The sequence below is a fragment of the Cinclus cinclus genome, chromosome 4, assembly GCF_963662255.1.
Source record: "Cinclus cinclus chromosome 4, bCinCin1.1, whole genome shotgun sequence".
Taxonomy (NCBI): Eukaryota; Metazoa; Chordata; class Aves; order Passeriformes; family Cinclidae; genus Cinclus; species Cinclus cinclus.
The window spans coordinates 2,314,398-2,335,594 of record NC_085049.1 but is presented as its reverse complement, the minus strand read 5'-3'; the positions used below and the strand labels follow the sequence as shown (position 1 = coordinate 2,335,594).

The 21,197-nt window shown below is 39.1% G+C and overlaps 1 protein-coding gene across 2 annotated transcripts in view; it reads right to left on the bottom strand.

The window, feature by feature from the left end:
• Nucleotides 1-10,646, bottom strand: part of EPS8 (EGFR pathway substrate 8, signaling adaptor) — a 52,128-nt gene extending 41,482 nt beyond the window's left edge. For both annotated transcript variants that reach the window (XM_062492609.1, XM_062492610.1), the window contains exons 1-2: nucleotides 10,580-10,646; nucleotides 1,313-1,380 (exon numbers count right to left, since the gene is read on the bottom strand). The gene's annotated coding sequence lies outside the window, so the exon portion shown is untranslated. The remainder of the gene's footprint in view (nucleotides 1-1,312; nucleotides 1,381-10,579) is intronic.
• Between the last annotated feature and the right edge of the window lie 10,551 nt (nucleotides 10,647-21,197).

Sequence of the window (21,197 nt, the reverse complement as noted above, 5' to 3'; positions counted from 1 at the left end):
CAGATCCAGTTAATGGCCTGGAAACTCAATAGTACCTCACAAACATCACCTCAGCCAGCTTCCCTGTCATTATGGCTGTGGCAATTTCTCCTTCAGCATGCCAACTGTGCAAGAAAACCCACAAAAATATTTCATTTTGTTCCGGTATAAATGCACCTTCACTTTCTAATTGAAGATCTGGTGACACTCATTCAATGCCTGCATATCAGTCTTCTAAATAACTTTAAAAAGCAAATGAAATAAAAAAGAATTAACTATGTTTTCTTCTGTTAAAGGATCACAGCACACGGTAATTACAGAGAAGAAACCAGGTGTAAGCTGCATATAATCAAAGTATTTAAAAGAAGTAAAGTGAAACAAACTCTGTACTGGCTGCTTACCCAGGAATGCTTAGATTCCAAATGCAAGAACTAATTGTTATGCCAGTACAGGACCAAAAACATTATGGAGAAACCACACAAAAATCGACAGGCAATTACAACCAACACATGCATCCATTTGCAAGCTGATCATAGGACCCACGCACTTGAAATTAGGAGTCTTCTGGATATGATCTCACAACTCACAGGTGATTTAAAACCCAGCAAAAAGGAGCTGAGAATCTGTGGTGTTCGCAAGACTTGGTTTAACCCATGACAGCAGTCTGATGGCACCAGGAGAAAGTTTGAGCCAAAATTAGGCTGCAAAAGGAGGTACTGCACTCAAAAGTGCTTTATAGGCTACGTACAGGCACTCAGGCTTACCCTGCTGAATATTTTAAATATGAGAGCAGCTTAAGACAGCAAGTCCCACACTCTGCTCTTCACACTGGGGAAAAGTCTGTGCAGGCAGAATGTATTTAACCACCACGTGTTCCACTCACTGGGGCTTTGAGGGGTTAATGCTCAGAGCTTTATGAATATTCTAATACCTCTGCTGATTAGATCTGATCAAAGTATTAGTTTTAAATATCACCCAGTGTGCCTTGCCAGCAGCACAGCGTCGTTCAGCTCTGCCTCAGCTTTGCAAGGAGCCAGGTTTGGAGACAGGGCAGCACAAGATGTTGAATCCATGCCCTGCTGAGAAGCCCTGTCTGTTTGCCAAACCACACACAACTCCTCTTACATCCTTCTGCAGCCACATTTCAGCTCATTATGACAAAGATATAGAATCTGAGACATTTCAGTGTAATCTGTTCTGAAGTGACCCCAGGCTGGGAGGATATTTTGGAAGACGCATGTGCCTTCAAGCTTACATATCCTAAAAAAAACACGTAGGCAAAAATAAGCACAAGTAACTGAGAGCTGTAATTGATGCATCACTCTCATCTCACCTCTACATGGTACTGTGATGTTTCAGATATGCTGCTGACACTGTCTCGTGCATAATTCTTTCTTTGTTCTGGAGACGGGAGGAAAAGAAAGAATAATTATTCATTCAATGCTTTATCCTGGTGTCTTGACTGTTTCTCGGAGACACTCCGGACAAGTTGTATACATGAGAAGAGGAGATAAGCTGTGGTTAATTTCTCTATTTCAGCAGAAAATACCTCCACCCCCACACAGTCCAGCACAAGGACCATTTTTACGTCAGCAGAGTTAGCAGAGAGCTGGTGGGTGCCCACAAAAGCCATTTATCTCATCCAGTGGGTCAGACTGCAGAGGGGAGCAGTGCTCTGACTGCAAACGCTGCCTTGGGAAGGCTGATTATTAAAATCTTTGGCTTGCACTGTAGCAGCAGTGTGATAACTAGCACTGGGCTCACCGTATCTGTACGAGCATCCTTGAAAGCAAAAGTATTTTCTGATACATACAAACAATTCTCATGTTCAATCTCCAAGACGACAAAGGCACAAAGGAAAAAAAAAAGAACTGACTCATCCTTTATTTCTTCATAAAGTATTCAATTCACTGAATTGCTAATGTAGAAATAAGCATGGAAATATACATACACACACCAAAATATCTCTAAACAGGAATATTTTTCAGGCAACAAAACACAACGCTGCAAAACCAGAAACAGTATGTGCCTTTTACTGAGTACAACAGATTAATGTTAAACCAGGAGAGGAAGGAAGGAAGGGGAAAAGCAAGATGAAGACACAACACACACCCACACCACAAAATGTGAATTTAGATGAATACTGAAGAACACATTTCAGCTCTAGTGGAAAAAAAATGGAATGCAAGGTTTGGAAGTTTGGGGGATTTTTCACTGCAACGACTTAAGCACCTGATCTGGAGCACCAGGAGCTTGGTTGTGAAGAAGTCAGTAACATGGCCAAGAGAGGTCTAAGGAAACTCTTCAGGTAGGTAATTTTTTTTTTTCTGTAATTCATTAAAAATCTCACTTTCTGATCTTCAAGTATACTAGGCGGTTTGATTATTTTTTCATATGATGAAAATACAAAACGTACATATGAAATACATCAATTTCATCACACTTGGAGTAGTTGCAAGTAAAATAAAAGTAATTTTGTTGACACGGAGGTCAAGTTACTTTTTGCAAAATAAAAAAAAAATTCTAAATGCTATGAAACATATGATCTGTGACAAAGAGAGATGTGCAGTGAGGAGTCCATGAAAGCCCCCCTACAAAGGTCTCTTCTGTGACCAGGGTTCCTTCACACAGGAATTCCAGGTGCAATGACAGCAGCGCTCTCATTTTCAGATGTTGCTTGTGGAAGCATTTGTCACATTTTATAAACACACCGTTATCCCTCCCTCCCCTTCTCAGGGATTTTTTCAAAAAAACCCCCCAAGTTTCTGAAATGCAGCACTGGCTCGAAGCCCCCCTCCCACAGTGACAAATGCCACCCAGGCAGCAGAACCATCCTAATCCTGAAGAGCAGCTGCTCACTCTGCTTCAGCAAGAGAAGCATGCAAAGCAAACAGAAAAATTCATGAATATCACAAATCATCAGAATTTTTAGCCAGGTGTGTGAATATTTCAAAACAGATATCTTACTTTCATCCTGCATTATTCTGATATCCCAGGGTAGAGGATCTACCTTGATTATTCCATCTTTATGTACTATTTCTGCTTTTGCAGCACGTTACTGAAATTATTTTTTCAGTTGATTGTAACCACAACACACACACATGCACACCCCAGCAACACAGTCAGTAAAGCAGTCCTGTCTGACTTGCTACCTTTCTTTTTTTGTTTGGATGATGATCTGAAGAAGTAAAGTCCATCTGTTCCTGATAAAACAAGGCGATTAAAAAGAAGTATCTAGTTTAATCCCATAGAATTATTTACATCTCTAAGGGGATCAGTTAGCAGGCTTCTGCTGTGGACTGTAAATGATACTTAAATACTGTTCAGTAAGAAAGAATATATGCTTTAAATAAAACAAAAACAAAAAAAATTACTTGTTTCAATTAACAATGCACCAAATACTCCATTTTGAGTGTTATTTTCTTTCAGGTGAACAAAAATGTAAGTTTTATGGTATTGAATTAAACAAGCTTAGGGAAACTTACATCCACTGTAAAATTTATAAATCCTGCAAACAGTAAAAATAACCAATAAAAATAATCAATAAAAAATAAATAAACAAAGGAAGTCTGGCAGATGTAGGGGCTCCAAAGGAGTTAAAGAGCAGAGAGTAAATTTTGCAGGAGGCTCCTCATTCTGCTTCACAAAAGTTTTCTCCTGTGTTAAGGCAGGAATTTCAAAACCATTTGCAACACAGATGAACAAATCCTCTTCCACAGAGCAGCACAACACTCCCAGCCAGACAGGATGGAAAAGGGTTCACCACACACTGTCATGTGAGATTAAATGTAAATTGAAATAAAGTTCTTGTTGCTATCATGTTGTAATTTACAAGAACTTTAATAACATTTACATTTAACAAAAGACAGCGTGTGTTCATGTTAAAAAACAAAAAGTATGGACACAACAACAGAGAGTCCACACTGAGAGCAGTTCATATTTACAAATTTATTCCTTGAAGGAAGGTAGAATGAGAATTAGAACCTGCTGGAGACCCAAGTTATCATTTAGAGTAGAACAGAACATTTCAGCTGAGACTCAAGCACTGCTATAGAGGATCTGAAGGTTCATACTGCAGCTGCACCCTGAAATTATTCACCCTTCAAAATACATCTTCTAGTATGAATCCTGGCATCAGGCTAAATTCTTCCATTGTGGAAAGGTCTGTCTTCAGCCTTTGTTTTTTAAACCTTTTGAAATCCAGTGGTTCATAACTGGGTGTCCTTTCCCTCACAGCTCCCTGAGACATGATTTTCTTGCCTGCCTGGCATAAATCACACTGAAGGTAGAATAGTCCCCCCATGACAATATGAACATAACACAAAGAGGAAAAAAGATTAAAAGGAAAGAAAATAAAAAGCCTGGTAGCTAGAATGTATGCCACATACCATGGTTTTTGCCAGTACCTCAAAACGAAACTTGAAGCTCAGCTTTCTCCTAGTGCTTGGCTCCTGTCCCAGACCCCACCTGCAGCCCTCTAAAAGTCCTCACCTTGCCCTCAGAAAGGACACAAACCCTTCTGCATCCCCTCCTGCTGAAGTGCTCCACTGCCCCGAGCTTCTAGACAAAAACTGATAAAATCCTGCCAACCTGTTCCCTGTCCTCCTCTGTCCAGATGTCACAGGGATTGCTGCTCCTTCCTGCAGCACTCCTGGCTTTCCATTTCCAAGTCACACAGACCTCAGCACACGACTCTCACAGGTTTTTTCATCTGTAGCAAAATTTTCCTGCAGAGCTGCCCATTGCCAACCTTCTGGAAATGCAGCTTCCATCTCTCAACCCTCTCATACATCTAAGTGACAGATTAATACCTGTAAATATTAATCTTGCTGCTTTTACAGAAACCTGAAAACATGCCTTTACTTATCACACAAAGTTCAAATGCAAGAAATACATGCTCTGCTATTTAAACTGACCAAGAGGATTTGCTGATGTGCTGAATGTAGTGGGCCTGGCAAGGATGGAGAGATTTTTGGATCTGATAACACTGGGATTTTTAACTGTTGCTGAATGGTGTCAAAGTCTTCTCTGTTTCTTATTCTGCTCCCCAGTGGGCTGGGGGTGCCCAGGGGGCTGAGAGGGGGCACGGCTGGGACAGCTGACACAAAGGATATTCCACACTGTTTAATATCCTTGCTCAGCAATAAAACTGGCACAAAGTCTTTCCAAAAACTCCTCTGGACAGAGTAGTCCGGGCATTGCTCTGCTTGTGGAAGGTTCTGAGTCAATCCCTTCGTGGTTTTTTGTGCTTCTTTCCTCCCTGTTCTTTCCTTCATCTATTAAGCCATCTTTATGTTGCTCCATCAGGTTTTTGGTTTTTTCTGTTCCAATTGTCCCCTCTATTCTGCTGCAGAGAGGAGACAGGGGGAATGAGCAAGCAAATGGGGATGTCCTCAGGGGTCAACTCCTGACACTGAAAACAAAATAATGTTTTGTATGATCTGTTTCACTCTCCTAATCCTCCCAATCAATCTCAGCCTCTCACAGGTCCCTTCATGCATGAAGAGGCTATTGAAGCTCAAGTGAGATACTACAAGAGACTTCCAGACACGATGCACAAAACTGTCAAAAGATGAACAAAACAATCAAAATTATTGAGTTTTTTTTCCTATATAATCTACTCATTGCAGCTCTTACATCCACCACTTACAGTGCAGTCTTAATAACAGGTTAACTCAAACCCTGCTGATATGATGCACACCATTTATATAAAGATTTTTCCTCTGGTAAAATAAAATAAAATAAAATAAAATAAAATACAAAATATAAAATAAATATAAAATATAAAATTAAAATAAAAATAAACTAAAAAATATAAAATATAAAATATTAAATATTAAATATTAAATATAACATATAACATAAAATATAACATATAAAATATAACATATAAAATAAATATGGAATATAAAATAAATATAAAATATAGAATATAAAATAAAAATAAAAATATACTTAAAATAAAATAAAATAAAATAAAATAAAATAAAATAAAATAAAATAAAATAAAATAAAATAAAATATAGGATCATGGCAAAAGACACTTAAGTTAAATTCTTAACCAAAATCTATAGCAAAAGCAACCCAAAAGAACTTTAATAAAATAAAATTTCTCACAACACAAGGCAATAAAGTGAAAAGCAGCACAGCATGCAGGTTCTGAATGTAAGATCTACGAGCTACTGAAACTTCCAGAGGAACAGGAACAGTGCTCCACACAAACTAATACTCTTCCTGATGGCTGATGTGGACAGGCACTACTGCAATTCACGTTTTGTGAATTTACTGAGTTCAGCAACCATCGGGAACAGACCAGGTTTCTGTTTTCAAACAGATGTTGAAAGCTGCTGATTTTATTTTCAATTCTGAAAGCATCCAAAACAGCAGAAAACAAAAAGCAGCTTCTTAACAAAGATCCTCAGCCAAGTCAAGAGCTCCAGCAGGCAGCACATGACACAGATAAATGGGACTGGAGATTGCTCGGAAATTTGATGGCAATCCACAAGGACATGGGTGGAGAGTCTCCCCCAAAATCTGTCCTAAGAATCTTGGAGTGACAGCATCAAATATTTCCTCCCATCACCAAGCAGAAAAGCCCAATACTTAATTTACTACCATTTATCAGCATTGGACTGATTGCTGATCCCCTTTCAGAATAAATTGTAGCGCAGCTGGAAAAAAATCAGCTTGAGGTGGAGCAAAGTGCAGGAGACGTGACCTAAACATCCGGGAACAGAGGTGACAACTGGAGTTCAAAACAAATTTCCTTTTCAGGGGAGCAAACGCTATCCCTTTCAGGGATTTATGCCAGAAGCTTCTCTGTGCTGGTGTGTGGAGCTAGCTGCCAGAGGAAGTGTGTTGTTTAGAAGCCAACTGTCAAATTAATTTGAGAATCAAAACACTCCGGGCACGTTCGGCTTCTTCCAGGGGATCGTTTCCCTGCCTGAGAGCTGCTGGAGCTTCCCCTGAGTTTGTTCCAGAGCTCCTGCTCTGGATGAGCCATGTGAGCAATGCAAACACGCACAGGCAATTTCACTTCCAGCTCCCAGCCACAAGAACAAACTCAGAGCACGACACACTCGGGCTTTTCTGACCAGTGTGTGAAGATAATTTTAGCAACATCCTTCAGTTCTGTGCTGTACAATAACCTGGCAGTTTGGAGTGAGCTCCTGGCTCATTATTCCTGAGGAATGAGGCTGCTCCAGGCACAGCCCCAGGACTGCTCCTGGTCTCCCAAAGGCTCAAGAACTGCTCAAGACAGATGGAGGAGCCAATGCTAGAACAACAGATGGCAGCAGGAGCCAAAACCACTCTCAGATGCAAAGGTCAAGAAGCCAATGATGAAATAAACCCCATAAAAATGTGCAGAGAGCACCTCCCCTCCCAGCTCAGAGAGAGATTTGTCATGCAAGTAGAAACCAACTCATTTCAGGAAGGAAATGAGTGAAAACAAAGAGATGATTTGATTTTTATCATCATTTATGAAAGGGATTCGCCCTATTTCATGCAGGAAAGAAAGGCAATTGCAAGGAAGTTTTCGCTATTGCAGAGCACATTAAATATAGTGGTGGCTCCAGTCTGGTTTTCTGGTTTTTTCTGTCTTGGTAACACCAATAATATTCCTGCCTCCTTTCCCACGGAGCTGTGGCCAACCCTTCTGTCTGATGACTGAAGGGCTGAATAATCATGAATCACCTCAGCAATGGGATCTAAGACATAAACATGCCAGTGTATATACATAAACATGAACACGTATAACAAGCAATAATAAGTTATTATTATTGTTGTTACGAGGATAAAATAATAAAATCATAATCATAACATGATGATACAAAATACTAATGGTGATAATAATAATAGTAATAATAATGACAATTTGAGTCTTTACAGTGCTTGGAAGAAATTGAGTTCAAGATCAGGTGGTCACTTAGGAACCCAGGTACCATTTTCACTTGTTAACACTCAGGAATATGTGGCTTAATCCAATTGACTCTCAAGTTTTCCAAGAAAAGGAATATTTTCACGGGCAAAGTCTGCTACTGACATCACATTTAGTAAAACAAAAAAAACACAGTGTGTTTTACTTTTACAGCAAAATTACTTTTTTTTTTTCCCCCAGTATAAGTGAATCTATTAAATACATGAGTTTTCTGTATTGAACTAAATAATATACAGACATTTAAAATATATGCGCACAACAAAATATAAAAAGAAAGCTAAGACAGCTTCCCCCTGCTTTATAGGGTTTCAGTCTTCTGAGTCTCAAATAAAATAATGTAGTTATTAATTAAAAATAAAATAGTTTGTAATAAGCATTTTCAACACACTTGAACAATTCCAATATCACTCAGCTGCTTTCCACCCCACTGGGGTGAGTGTGCATAGAAAATTTAACATCACAAGGAAGAAAAGTCACATGGGATGCAGCAGAATAGTAACTTTGCTGCTAAAAATTAGAAAAATTGCCTTGAATCTGAGGAAGATTTTAAGTGTTTTACTTGTTCTCTCCAGCTCATGTATGTGGTGATAGCAACAGCCCAGTTCTGTATGTGTATAAAACAGCACAAGTAGTAAAATGTGCAAACTCCACTCTAAAAGCTGTACCAGCACATATCCACCTGGAGTTCCAAAATAACCGATCCTGCTTTTCCATCCAGCTCCTGGCAACTGCAACTCCAGTTTTGTGATGCATCCACTAGCAACAGAAGGGAACCAAGGACAATAATTTGATGTAAAATTTGAAAATTCAATTTTACAGGAGCCACCTCGCAGCAGTTTCATGGCAAGCATTTTCAAGTAGTACCTGAACTCAGTTAAGTACTTTGGAAGTTAAAGAAATGCCATTATATACATCAAATTCACTCATTTGTCACCATCTTCTCCTGACACATGACCATCCCATCACGTTTGATATGAAAAAAGCTCAGAGAGATATTTTAAAAGTCCACGAAGATTAATGGACGTAGTTAAGACACCGATACTGCCACACTGCTCAAACCATGTACTCCTGAAAAATTACGATGATGACATAAAATGGAAAAGGAATCACAACACTCTCATAGCATCTCATAAAGAAATAATCTGCTTAGAGGTTTTTTTGCAGTGTCTCTTGCTTGTTTTTGTTGCCACCTACTATTTCTGTCAGCACTTGCAATCAGTTTATTGAGTAAACCCATTCAGGACACAGAAATCACTCTTTAAAATGATCAGCTCAGATTTTTTTCTGCAATCAATTTGTTGAGTGAACCCATACAGGATGCAGAAATCTCTCTTTAAAGTGATCAGCTCAGAATTTTCTTCAGTTTCAGTCCCTGTCTTACATAGCATAGCACTAAAACAAAGTAAATTTGAATTTAGGATGATTCACATGCAGGACAATGTTTAGGTTGAATATCAGGAAGAATGTTTTCACCAAAAGGGCTGTCAAGCACAGGGAAATGGTTGGGTCACGATCCCTGGAGGTGTTCAGAAGATGTTTGTGAGGGATTTAGGGACGTGGTTCAGTGGTGGGCTTGGCTGCACTGGGTTAACAGTTGGACTCAATCTATAAGGTCTTTTGCAACCTAAAATGATCCTAAGATTCTAAAGCATCACTCCCCAAACCTCTGAGCTCACTCCCAGCCACCACTCCACCCAAACCTGGAGGGATAAAAGATTACTGCTTGGGATGTGGCAGTGACCAGCCACTGCTCTTGGAGCTTTCCAGCTGGTTGAGCTGCACAAGAGTGGCACAGAGATGCACAGAGGGGAGAGCTGCCTGGTGTCTGAGGAGTCCAGCACAGCGCCAGGCTCTCGAGGGAAGCCTTGGCCCTCCAGTCTCAGCAGCTTTCAAAAGAACATTTAGCAACAGGCACAGATTTACAGAGCAGAACTTCTCCCAGCCTCACTGCTGCTTCTATTTCCATTACCAGCGCAGCTATCAGTGGGATGCATTCACACTGGAGGAGGGTGACCTGAACATGGTGCAATTTGGCTGGCAAGCAGCATGACTAGATTTCTCCCGCACAGAGATTTGGCACGAGGCTGCAGTGTGTAGTGTGTACAGCCAAGACAAACACCAGCATTTGTAGTTGGTGAGTGCAGCAACGTTCAGGCATTTGCAACATCTCATCTGGCAGTCGCAGAGCCTGCTGAAAACAGCGCGCCGAGGAGGACTCCAAATCTCTCACCAACTCTAATTTCCATTCAATCCTTGTGTCAAAGAAAAAGAACGCTGTAAGTGACTTTTCTGCTAGCAGGGGGTGAGGTTGGGGAGGCAGAGAGAAATAAAACCCACAGCACAGCTAAACCCTTGACTGCCTTCTCCCTGGTGCATACCTTAGCTATAGGATCACTCTGAATTTTGTGATGAATGCTTTATACATTGCTGCCTGAAAAATGAGCAGCTGGGAGCACTCTGCTCAGTAAAGTGAGCATTTTCTAGTTAGCTTTACTAGGAAGGAAACCACTTTGTTTTTTAGATTAGTCGACAGGCACACCCATGTGTATGTACATACACTCTCAGATTAATATGTGCAAAATATTTCCACCACGACATCATCACAGTCATTACTTAAACAGTAATTTAGCACAGAAGTTTGGAGAGTTTTTGCCACCTTACCATAGAGAGCTTTTGCACTTGTTCTTGAATTCTGCTCCCTCTCTGCCTGAGCAAACGTTGGGGAGCCATAACCACTGGAAGAAAATATTTCTGATTATTTTCTATAGTTGGCAGGCACTGAAAAAATCCCCTCCCCTTTACATAGGACTACACATAGCTACAGCATTAGTAACACAGGGAATGATACTGGATATTGGTTCCAGGCCATAAATATGAGGGGGATTGTTTCACTTGGGTTCTAGGCCTTTCTGAGCTCTCTTTTGTTGCATTAATACAGCACCATGCATAACTGGGGTGTGGTATACAAATAAATACCACCTTAACTCAAATAACAAACTTCACTGCATTATTATAATAATGATAATAATAACTATAATAATGACTATGCCAAAGAATTGGGTGGGATTTGGGTTTTCTTTCCCTGTGTACACCAGTATTGACTGTTTTTAACTGCTTTTAATGAAAACTTAAAATGACTGTCCTTCTCTTACATAAATGAAAAGGCAGTGTCTCAAGAGTGAGTGAAATACGAGTTCACCTTAAAGGGACAACAGTGAGAAGCAAAAGGCACCAGAGATACCCTGCTCCATGCAGGAATACGTGTTCCTTGGCATCAGATGGGTAAATTCTCATTAGCGTTGTGAGTCTGGTGTCATGCTCCCGATACAGGGATCATCCTCTTGTCTCGGGCAAGGTAACACCTCCAGGTAGCAGCTGCTCAGTTCTGCTGGCTGGGAAACAGCCAGTTCTCACAGATGGGAGAGGCAGCCTCATCTCTCATGCACAGAAAAGCATTCACTAACCTTAAACATCTCAGGCACACAGAGACCTCTCTGGGTAACAGAATATGGATGTTATTGCTGCAGGAATTTATTTTCCTGTTTCAGATGAGTCCCTGCAGCACCACGGTTTTCCCTTACACTAGCACGAAAATCAGTCAGGTGATATCTGTCCCACAGTTTACAAACCCCTCACTCTTCTACAGAAAATGCCTTTCCCTAATTCCAGTGGGACCTGCTAATTATAGCTGTATCTGAAATGAAAGCCTAAAGGAATGAAACACTATTCTGTCCATAGAGGGCAAGTCAAAGGCATAACCTTACTTCATTTGAGGGAAGTAACTTCCATATCCACCAGGAGGGGTGTTTGATATGTGTCCATTCATTCTCACCGTCACTCACTGGGAGAAAGCACCTGGGAAATAAAACAAATAATCATTAAAAAAAAAAAAAATGCACATGAATTGAAGTCTCCTGGAAGATGCAGGTTTAACACAGATGTAATACAAACCTAAGGAGAAGATTATGGTTGAAACGGGAACAAAATTGCACCAACAAGCTCAATTGCTATTAACAGCATCCTGGTGATGCCTCAAAGACCCGCCATGGAACTTCTCCCAGTAGCAATTTGATAGTTATTGCTTCAAATAATTTATAATTTAGTGAACAAAGCTATTATTTTTGATACAATGGTCTTTAGGAATAGCTGGAGAAATAAAAGGCTCACTAAACAAAGAACAAGATCTACTGCAAAAGTGAACAAGATGTTCCAAATGGCAACTTTATTACTCAAGTGTACTTGATTTTGAACCCTCAATTCATTTGTTTCAAATGCAACTTTTCAAATGACCTTTTGATACAAATTCTATGAAACATATCAGCTGAATTGTTAGAAAAAATGCATTATCAAATTAAAACACAATTGTTAGCACTAAAGGAAGCTTGGTTAGCTATTTTGGTACTTATGAATTTATTTTTGTGTGTGTGCTAAGCAGTGCTAAACATCCTGAAAGTTTGGCATGCCAAATGAAATCTTTCCTCTAAAAGCAATGCTGAAAAGGCCATGATACACCAGTTTAAAAAATTCTCCCTTTACTAGCACATCCATTGAAGTTACAACTAACTATGGACTTTCATAACCCTTTCATATTCAAATTTACCATGGGCAAATATTCTTTCATTTACATATACACATGAATAACATAAATCTGAATATTTCCCTGCATTTCAGTCACACTGCAGAGCAGTCAAAGGGTATGTCAGGTCAAATCTGTACCTCCAAAAGCTCCATTTCCAAAGCACAACCTGCTCTGCTCTAGAGCAGGAGAGGAGAGGAGAGGAGAGGAGAGGAGAGGAGAGGAGAGGAGAGGAGAGGAGAGGAGAGGAGAGGAGAGGAGAGGAGAGGAGAGGAGAGGAGAGGAGAGGAGAGGAGAGGAGAGGAGAGGAGAGGAGAGGAGAGGAGAGGAGAGGAGAGGAGAGGAGAGGAGAGGAGAGGAGAGGAGAGGAGAGGAGAGGAGAGGAGAGGAGAGGAGAGGAGAGGAGAGGAGAGGAGAGGAGAGGAGAGGAGAGGAGAGGAGAGGAGAGGAGAGGAGAGGAGAGGAGAGGAGAGGAGAGGAGAGGAGAGGAGAGGAGAGGAGAGGATGGAATGGAATGGAATGGAATGGAATGGAATGGAATGGAATGGAATGGAATGGAATGGAATGGAATGGAATGGAATGGAATGGAATAGAATAGAATAGAATAGAATAGAATAGAATAGAATAGAATAGAATAGAATAGAATAGAATAGAATAGAATAGAATAGAATAGAATTAGAAATTCTATTCTAAAATAGAATTTGACATGCCAACTGAAATCACGTGGAAATGTACATTTCAGTGGGTACATAGTTAATAATTTGGCTTATTTTTTTTTATTTTCCTTTATTTTTTTTTATTTAAATCTTTGCTCCTTGCAGAACCTCTTTAGTGACACAAGCACATTTTGTCACATATATACAAATATATATGTGATAAACACAAAAATATATCATACAAATACATCACATATCCAAGCTGGTAGTCTGTTTGGCTGCCCTAAGACTCTTTTTATGGAGTGCAGTCCTAAGCAGCTGTCTCCAATAAATTATTACCCCTGCTAAGTACTGCTCAATTCATTAGCAATTACAATCTTTGGGAAGCATCCTGAAATTGTCCCATGACTTGAAAGGATACAACTATTCATTCTATCAGCAGAATTTGCCAGCTCACTGGGCACTCCCTGTTCCATTCCAGTGACTGCCTGGACCAGAGCAGCTCAGGGTGCTCCTCTGCAGCTCAGCTCCTCTCTGAGCTCTTCAACGCTTCCTATCAGCTCTTAATTCTTATCATCATCTGCAAGCACGCTCAATTTGCTGCCCTGCTTAACAGTTCACCCTGTGATTCGCTTCTGAAAAGTCACCACATCCAAAACACACAAATTATCTCTGCTGCTGTTTGGCATCCCCACTTCACTCTCCATCTATGCATTGTTTAAGATAGCACTCATTTAATAATTCTGTTTGTCATAATCTTTTATGATTTGTACACTTTTTTTTTTAGGACTATTTATAACAAATTCTGCAGCTATCTGCCTTAAAATGAGATCTGGGGGAAAATCCCCCTTAGTTTAAAACTGTCTCAGAATAATTCCACTGCTCTGACATCTTAATCCTGACAAATACTTGGTTTGTATTTGTATTCACTCAATTTTATGGAGGTGGTGAAACAGATATTCTAGGTAGAAGGAATGAAACATATTAGAACGTAATATATTAGAATTTCAAGCTTCAGCCTTTGAAGTCAGCGGGGCACACTGAATTTAAAAGCAGCGAGAAAGCTGAGCAGCAGATTTTCACACTGGGGAAAGAAACCATCTCTCATGACTAAATACTTGCCCACTGTAAGGCACAACACCACTTAAATACAAAAACTCCAGAATTATATTTTGAATGAAGATACACTGAAAATCTGAAATCAAAAATTTTGACTGTTAAAAAAACCAAAAAGCAAGTAACTTGTTCTGCCAAGCAAACACAAAATTTTAGCCAGCTTTAGCTGACATGCAAACAAAACCCCACTTGCTATTAGATAGCTGAGTAAAACCAACAACATTTCCCGTCCCCCATGCAATTCTCCAGTGCTTTTGAAGTGCCAGGACAACTACCTTGATGTGACAATTCCAATGCCATTGCAATTTCATGCAATGCTTCTGTCACTTGGTTCAACACACCTCCTGAATGTGACTGCAAACAAACCCTTTACCATAATTATTTATGATTAGTTCAAATGTTTATAATAGCATCAAAAAGCTACTTGTGACTCCCCAGAATTATCAGACATATTGAGCTCATTCAACCTCAATGTTTCATGGAAAAAAATTAGGAAAAAGTCCTTAATTTTTAAAATTAAGTGCATGATGAAGAAAAGTGAACAAACACCAAAGGTTAACGTTATGTGCAGGGCTTTATCATTCCCTGGTGCAGCTTTCAGTGCTGTGTTTCTCATCTTCCACCTCTTGTAACCAGTCAGTCCTGTAGCAAAATCAGCCCCTGCACACTGCAAAGCCATTGTCAACCAGGAGCCTATTAATAAACTCCACTTCCTCTGTAATCTTCCCTTTCACCTCAGGCCAGCAGTTCAGAAAAAAATAGATTTAAAAATAAATATCCTTTACACAATTAACTGTATGATCCCTCTTCAATTAGGCCTGAAGTATCAAGTTTACTGGTGAATATGACCAAAAATGGACGTTTCAGCATCCTGCAAAAAAAAATTAAAAAATAAAAAAAAAAAATCATGCCTGCTCTGAAAAAGAAGTGTTTTAAACCAGGAAAGCTAAGTAAAATTTCAAGAAGAAAAGAATAATCAAAAAACAGATACAATAAGAATTAATAATAAGACAAATACCATGGTATTGATCCTTAAGCATACAAAATTAATTTATAATTAAAATCAGTTAAAATAGTTTTAATATTATATTTTGAAAAACAAACAAACAAAAGGAAATTCCACAAAATTGTCTCAACAAAAAAATCCACCTAGGACTTCCCTGCTGCCATAATATTTTTTTTTTTTTGAAGGGATATTGATAGTCAGCAGCTCAGTAAATGACAAGGGTCCAGCCTTTATAACAGGGAAAGAATTTCTGAGACAGATAAGCTGTGGTTTTTCATTGGCTAGCAATTACAGTTGACAATCTTGCCAGTATAAAACATGACTTTATCACTCACAAACCCTCATCTTTTTAAAATGTCAAAATGCAAAAATACTCTTTGTCTTCCCCACCTTGTAGCATGGCAGCCTGATGAAAACAATGCAATTTATGTGGCACAACAACAGCTCACATGTCCTGCCACGCCATTTCCTAATAGGAGCTTGGAAGTCACAAAATCCCCCAGTTTATTTTTAATAAACACCCAAACACCTTTCCTAGAAAGGTAGAGCTGTATCCTTAGAGAAAATTAGATATTCTAGAGCCTGGTGCTCTTTTTCACTCATCCTCTTTTCCAGTCCCACCCTGTGGCAGATCACAACACAAGGAAACTAAAAGAGAAAGAACTTAATTACGTGGATATTTTAAAAATTTTGGAGGAGGAAGGGCTAAGGAGAAAAGGGTGCACAGGAAGGAACAGGAAAGTAAATTATGTCTAGAATGGTTATTATTAACCATTATTATTATGGTTATTATTAACACCCCCAAGATTCTCCCCTAGCCAGAGCACAGGCTCTAACTAAACAAAAAGCAGTGGATTTTTTCACTATTAACATTTATTAATTAATTCCTATTAACTATTAAGGAGAGCCAACACTATTCCCTAGCCAACGTAGCAATGTCAGATAGGGACACTCACTCTCCACCCTTCCCCTTTTAAAAGCATTACAGAAAAACAAAACAACAGGAAAAAAATAATCTACGTACTCATAGCTCACTGTGCATTGAGTAAAACTGCCTCTTACTGCAATCCCACATCACTCAGCACTGCTGACCTACAGAATGCACAAAAACTCTTCAGCTTGCTCCTTGACTTGCCATTTTTCATCTGCTTCTTCTCAAACCTCATCCCGCTCACCCACACACAACTTTCCCTCCTCGTACTGAATTTTTAAACAGTGTCTGCTCGTGTCTACCTTGCTGTTCTGACCCATTCCTCTCTTATTTGTATCTTCAGCCACAGATTTTACGGATGGGAAACTCCTGGCAGAAATACAGCCTGTGGAGCCAGATGAAATGGTGCTGCTGCCCTCTGCTTTGGGGTTTGCTTCAGAGCGCAACCAAGAGCAAACATGAATTCTGTAGTTTGTTCAACATCTTGCCTCGAGTTAGACACCAAAAAGCACGTGAATGCATAAGTAATACTTCTGAAATGATCCCTGGGGATTTTCCATCCTCAGTGCACTGATACCAGAATTTCTCTGAGAAAAGTTGCCATGGGTTGAGCTGGCAGCAGCTTTGCTCTGTAATGTTTTTGGTTTCCTCTTAGGCAGGTTGAAGCATCCAAAAGCTGCTGGAAAAGATGATGGGAAAAATCAGTGCAGAAAATTGAAAGCCAGGCCCTAAAAATGCTATAGTTTGAACACAAAATAGATGAACTTGATCCCCCAGCACTGTGGCTGTTGTCCCCTTTGCCTCTCTCAAGCCACTCTATATTTATGAGGGGGATTTTGAAGCTTTCTGAGCTCTATATACCCCAGTATTCACCCATGTGTCCAAGCACCAGGAAACGTGTCAACAGAATAGCCACAATAAAATAATTTTGAAAATGCTGTGTCCTTCAGGACTTCTCAGTATTCAGAGCTGCTGTCCAGCACAGCCCTTAGCACTAATCACACACATTTTAGTTTATAAAAATCTGCACTTTGTTGCATCCTGGTTTTAGGTTTCAGTGCTGGATGCAGTGGTAAATAACTGGGACTCCTGCTAAAGAAACCTGGGGGTGGGGAGGGAAGGACTAGATGTGTCACCTCCTGAATTTTACTCCTTCTAGAAAGGTGAAGTTCACCCCAGAATACTATTTACGTGTTTGTGTAAGAGGTCACAGGGGTGGAAGCATTTCAAACAACTCAAGATAGTGACAGACAAAAAACAGAACTCTGTCCAGGCAGGGGCAAGGCACACAGAGTGCCCAGGGGGGATTTACAAATGTAGTGTCACATCCTCCTCCACAGTGCACTGTAGCACACAAGCTCAATCAACGCTGTTTTTGCCAGTTCCAGAAAGTATTTTGATTTTCACTGACATTTTCTGAAAACTAATACTCTTCCATGAGTCCTTCACTAAGGAGAAGTATGCTAAACTCTTCATTAGCATCATTCCTTTCAGCAGGAGGGAGAGGATAAATTTATTAAGAAAATATTTTGTCATAAGAATCAACCAAAGTAGAAGAGTTAATACGTTAATGCAAGACCTGTGTTGAGAACTGTAATTGCTACCTGAAATAGAAGGTTTTCATTGAAAAAACTAACAAGTTAAAAAATGCCCTGAAATCTTCTTTTTCCTACTATGATATTTTCCAGTGATTCACAACTAAAGAAATATTCTACCAATACTAATATGATAGCTATCATTTATTTTGAGAAAGGGGAGAAATATGAAGAGCAACAGGAAGATCTGAATGAATAAACTTCAGATACATCATGTTCATGGACTTCTTTATTATTGCCACACTAATAAAGACCCTGCTTGAAAACAGGTTCTCATTCTGGAATGACAACCTATTTCCATCCCTTTCACTCAGGTCTGACCCATGATTTATAATTAAGCATACTGAAAGAAAATAAAGCAGCTTTACAGATACAAAAGCTTCAAAGGCTTAAAATCCCCATTGCAACAAAGGAACGTTAATAAACATGCCAAGCACTGAAGCCACCACTCACTGCTGTTTTTAATTAGAGAATTAACCACCTCATCTAAAGCAATGTGAGTATTAATTACCAAGATCAAGATCATTATGCAGTCCTCACAGAATGCATCATCACAACTGGAATTTCTTGTATGAAAGAAAAAAAAAAGAGAGGATAAAAATACGGCCCAAAAATCCAAACAAAACCTTCCACACATACAGAGCAGTGTAAGAGGAAGGAGTTTATGGCATATGAAGGAATTTGTAGAGGAAAGTAGAAAGAATGGATTATAATGTACCAAAAAAATCAACTTTTTTGTGAGTCTATGTCAAGTAGAGTAGTGAGCTGGCAAAAGATACTAATTTTTACTCAAATCCCAATTCCAACATGGCTACAACAACACACTCAGTATCTCCACTTGAAGAGAGATGCACCAAACTTGTCATGGTTTGGGGCTTTGGTGGGTTGATGCTTGTGGCGTTTTTTGGTGGTTGTTTAATTTTAATTTTTTTTTTTTTTTTAATTTTAATATCTTAAAACCAAAACTGCCTTGAAGCCACTGACTTGTGAATTCTGCTGACCCAGCACAGAAAGCACAGCGGTATTCCCCTTCTTCATACTCCTTGAATTTTATATTTTTTTTCCTTATTTCCATTTATTCTTTGATGCATCATACTTCAAATGAGATCATTACATTTCAAAAGAGGGCACTCCAGACTCTAACTTGAAAGTCAGTTTGGAGTATGCAGCCAACCTTAAAACCATCACTTTAGAAATGGAAACTTCCAAAAACATCTTAAGTATATAAAAGTTAGTAAGATAATATCTTCAGGTGTTGTTTTAGATAAAGTTTTCCTCTCATTCTGGCCAAAAAATGAAAGAACTTCCATCATAGTTAAAAAACTGCTGCAAGTTGCCCAAATGAAACTGACTTAGCCATCTATCCACACTTACTAGCCAGTTAATAACTGTGCCATGACACAGGGACGATATTAAAACTGGCGTGGTGCAGTTCATAACAAAAGCTGAAATGAAACCATGTAAAGACATACTCCAACCAGACTACAAAAATTAACATGAAGGAGGAGGGGAAAGAAGACAGGAACACCCTTCAATACCTCTCTAATTTGGTTTAATAGAAATGTGGCAAGATTTAATTTTTCTTTTCACATATTTGCTTTCTTCAGTTTTGGTGAAATTAATGAAGTCTATCAGCTACTCACAGGGAGAACCAATTTCTATATCTGTAGTATGTTACAATTTTGAATTAAATAAGGCAAAGTTGAATAGGAGCAATATCCACTGGCTTAATGATGATGATCCCAAACAGTCAGGCTCCAAACCATTGTGGACCACCCACAAATGGCATTCTGTGATTTAACTTTGTTTATTGAATCTTCACCAGTAAAATGCTCTGAATACAAGCTAACATGTATCTGGAAGGCCTCAAACGTTGCTATGGTAAGGGGTCATGCTCTGTGTCTTTCTGTAAAATTCAGATTTTCTATATGTTACCCCAAAAAAAAATATTTAAAAATTTAAAAGGCGGTTTCCATGCAGTTCAGTGAAAAAAAAAAATGGCTCTGTTTAATAAAGGTGAACAAGCAGATACAATTGAGAAATTATTGATCAGACCACAACAAATCAGCAACGCTGAGCATGAGGACAAGCTTACAGTGGAGCTCAACAGCAAATCTAAAAGTTTAATTTTACAACTTAATAAATAAGCACACACTATTCTAATGATGCTGACTAACTCTTCAAACTTCCCTAACTCAAATAATGTGCAATCAAGGTTTCACAAGACTGGTACACAACACCTCATGACTTTAGGTAACACAATCTAAACCAAACATCACCGATAAGTTTTGGGGACTAAATGCATTTTAATGCCAGAAAAGTCAGAAGAGTATTCATATTCTCAGAAGTATATTTAAAATATTGCCCTAATGTTGTCAGTGTATATGACTGTGCAGTAGAATGACCTTGACTGTGGTCAGGGCATCTCTCAGCACTTTCAGGCACACAATAACTCACCTGCATCCCAGCATCAGCTGGACACGTTTGTTGGGCACACCAGAAAACTTTTCATCCCTTTGTGTGTGTGTGTTAATGCACACCTAGCCCACAAAAGGAATATATTGCAACTCAGCAAGTAAATAAAAGATATTGTTTTAAACGTCTGAGCACAAACCATGGGTCCACACCAGGGCTGCAATTACTCAGCACAAAGTGAGTCAAGTGTAAAAGAACTCACTGAACTGAGGCCACAGCTGACTGAAGTCACTGCCACGCTATTTACAGTGCATTTATGAACCTCAGCACTTGCTTCCTGGAAGAAAATAGGCTGAACAATAGCAGATCCCACAATGTGTGGGAGGAAAATAGATTTTTGGTGTTCTGTGTCTCTGGCTTTCTAGATGCAATCATTTCTGTTTTGCTGTACAAATACAATTTTCTCATCCATTCATCTAGGCCAAGCCTTCCTCTATGTGCATTTCCATTCCGTTGCCATATATTCAGCAAATATCATATTTTTGAGGTTTTGTTTTAAATTACCTGAATCAAATGCACAAACCTGATTATTTTCCAACTCAATTCATAGATTCCCATTTGCAAAAGTTGTTTCTGATATGAATGCCCAAGCTTGGCAAGTTTACAAGCTTGACTTTCAGAAGTAAAAGTATATTTTTTAAAATTTTAATCCCTTTACAATCACATGTTTCCAGTAAACATCCAGTGATTAAGGATGGCAAAATTAGATACCTTTATAAAAGATAAATTATAATCACCACAAACTGGTTTTGCTGCAATTTCTTCAAATGAGTTTGAATTTCACAAGAAAATTTTCCCCAGGAATTTGTCATTGATGGTTACCAAGCCAAGTTTAACAAGCTGTCACTAGAATGGGATCTGAAATGCTACAACAGGTATTTTAATTACAATTTGCTCATTCATTCTACTGAAAACATTTACTGA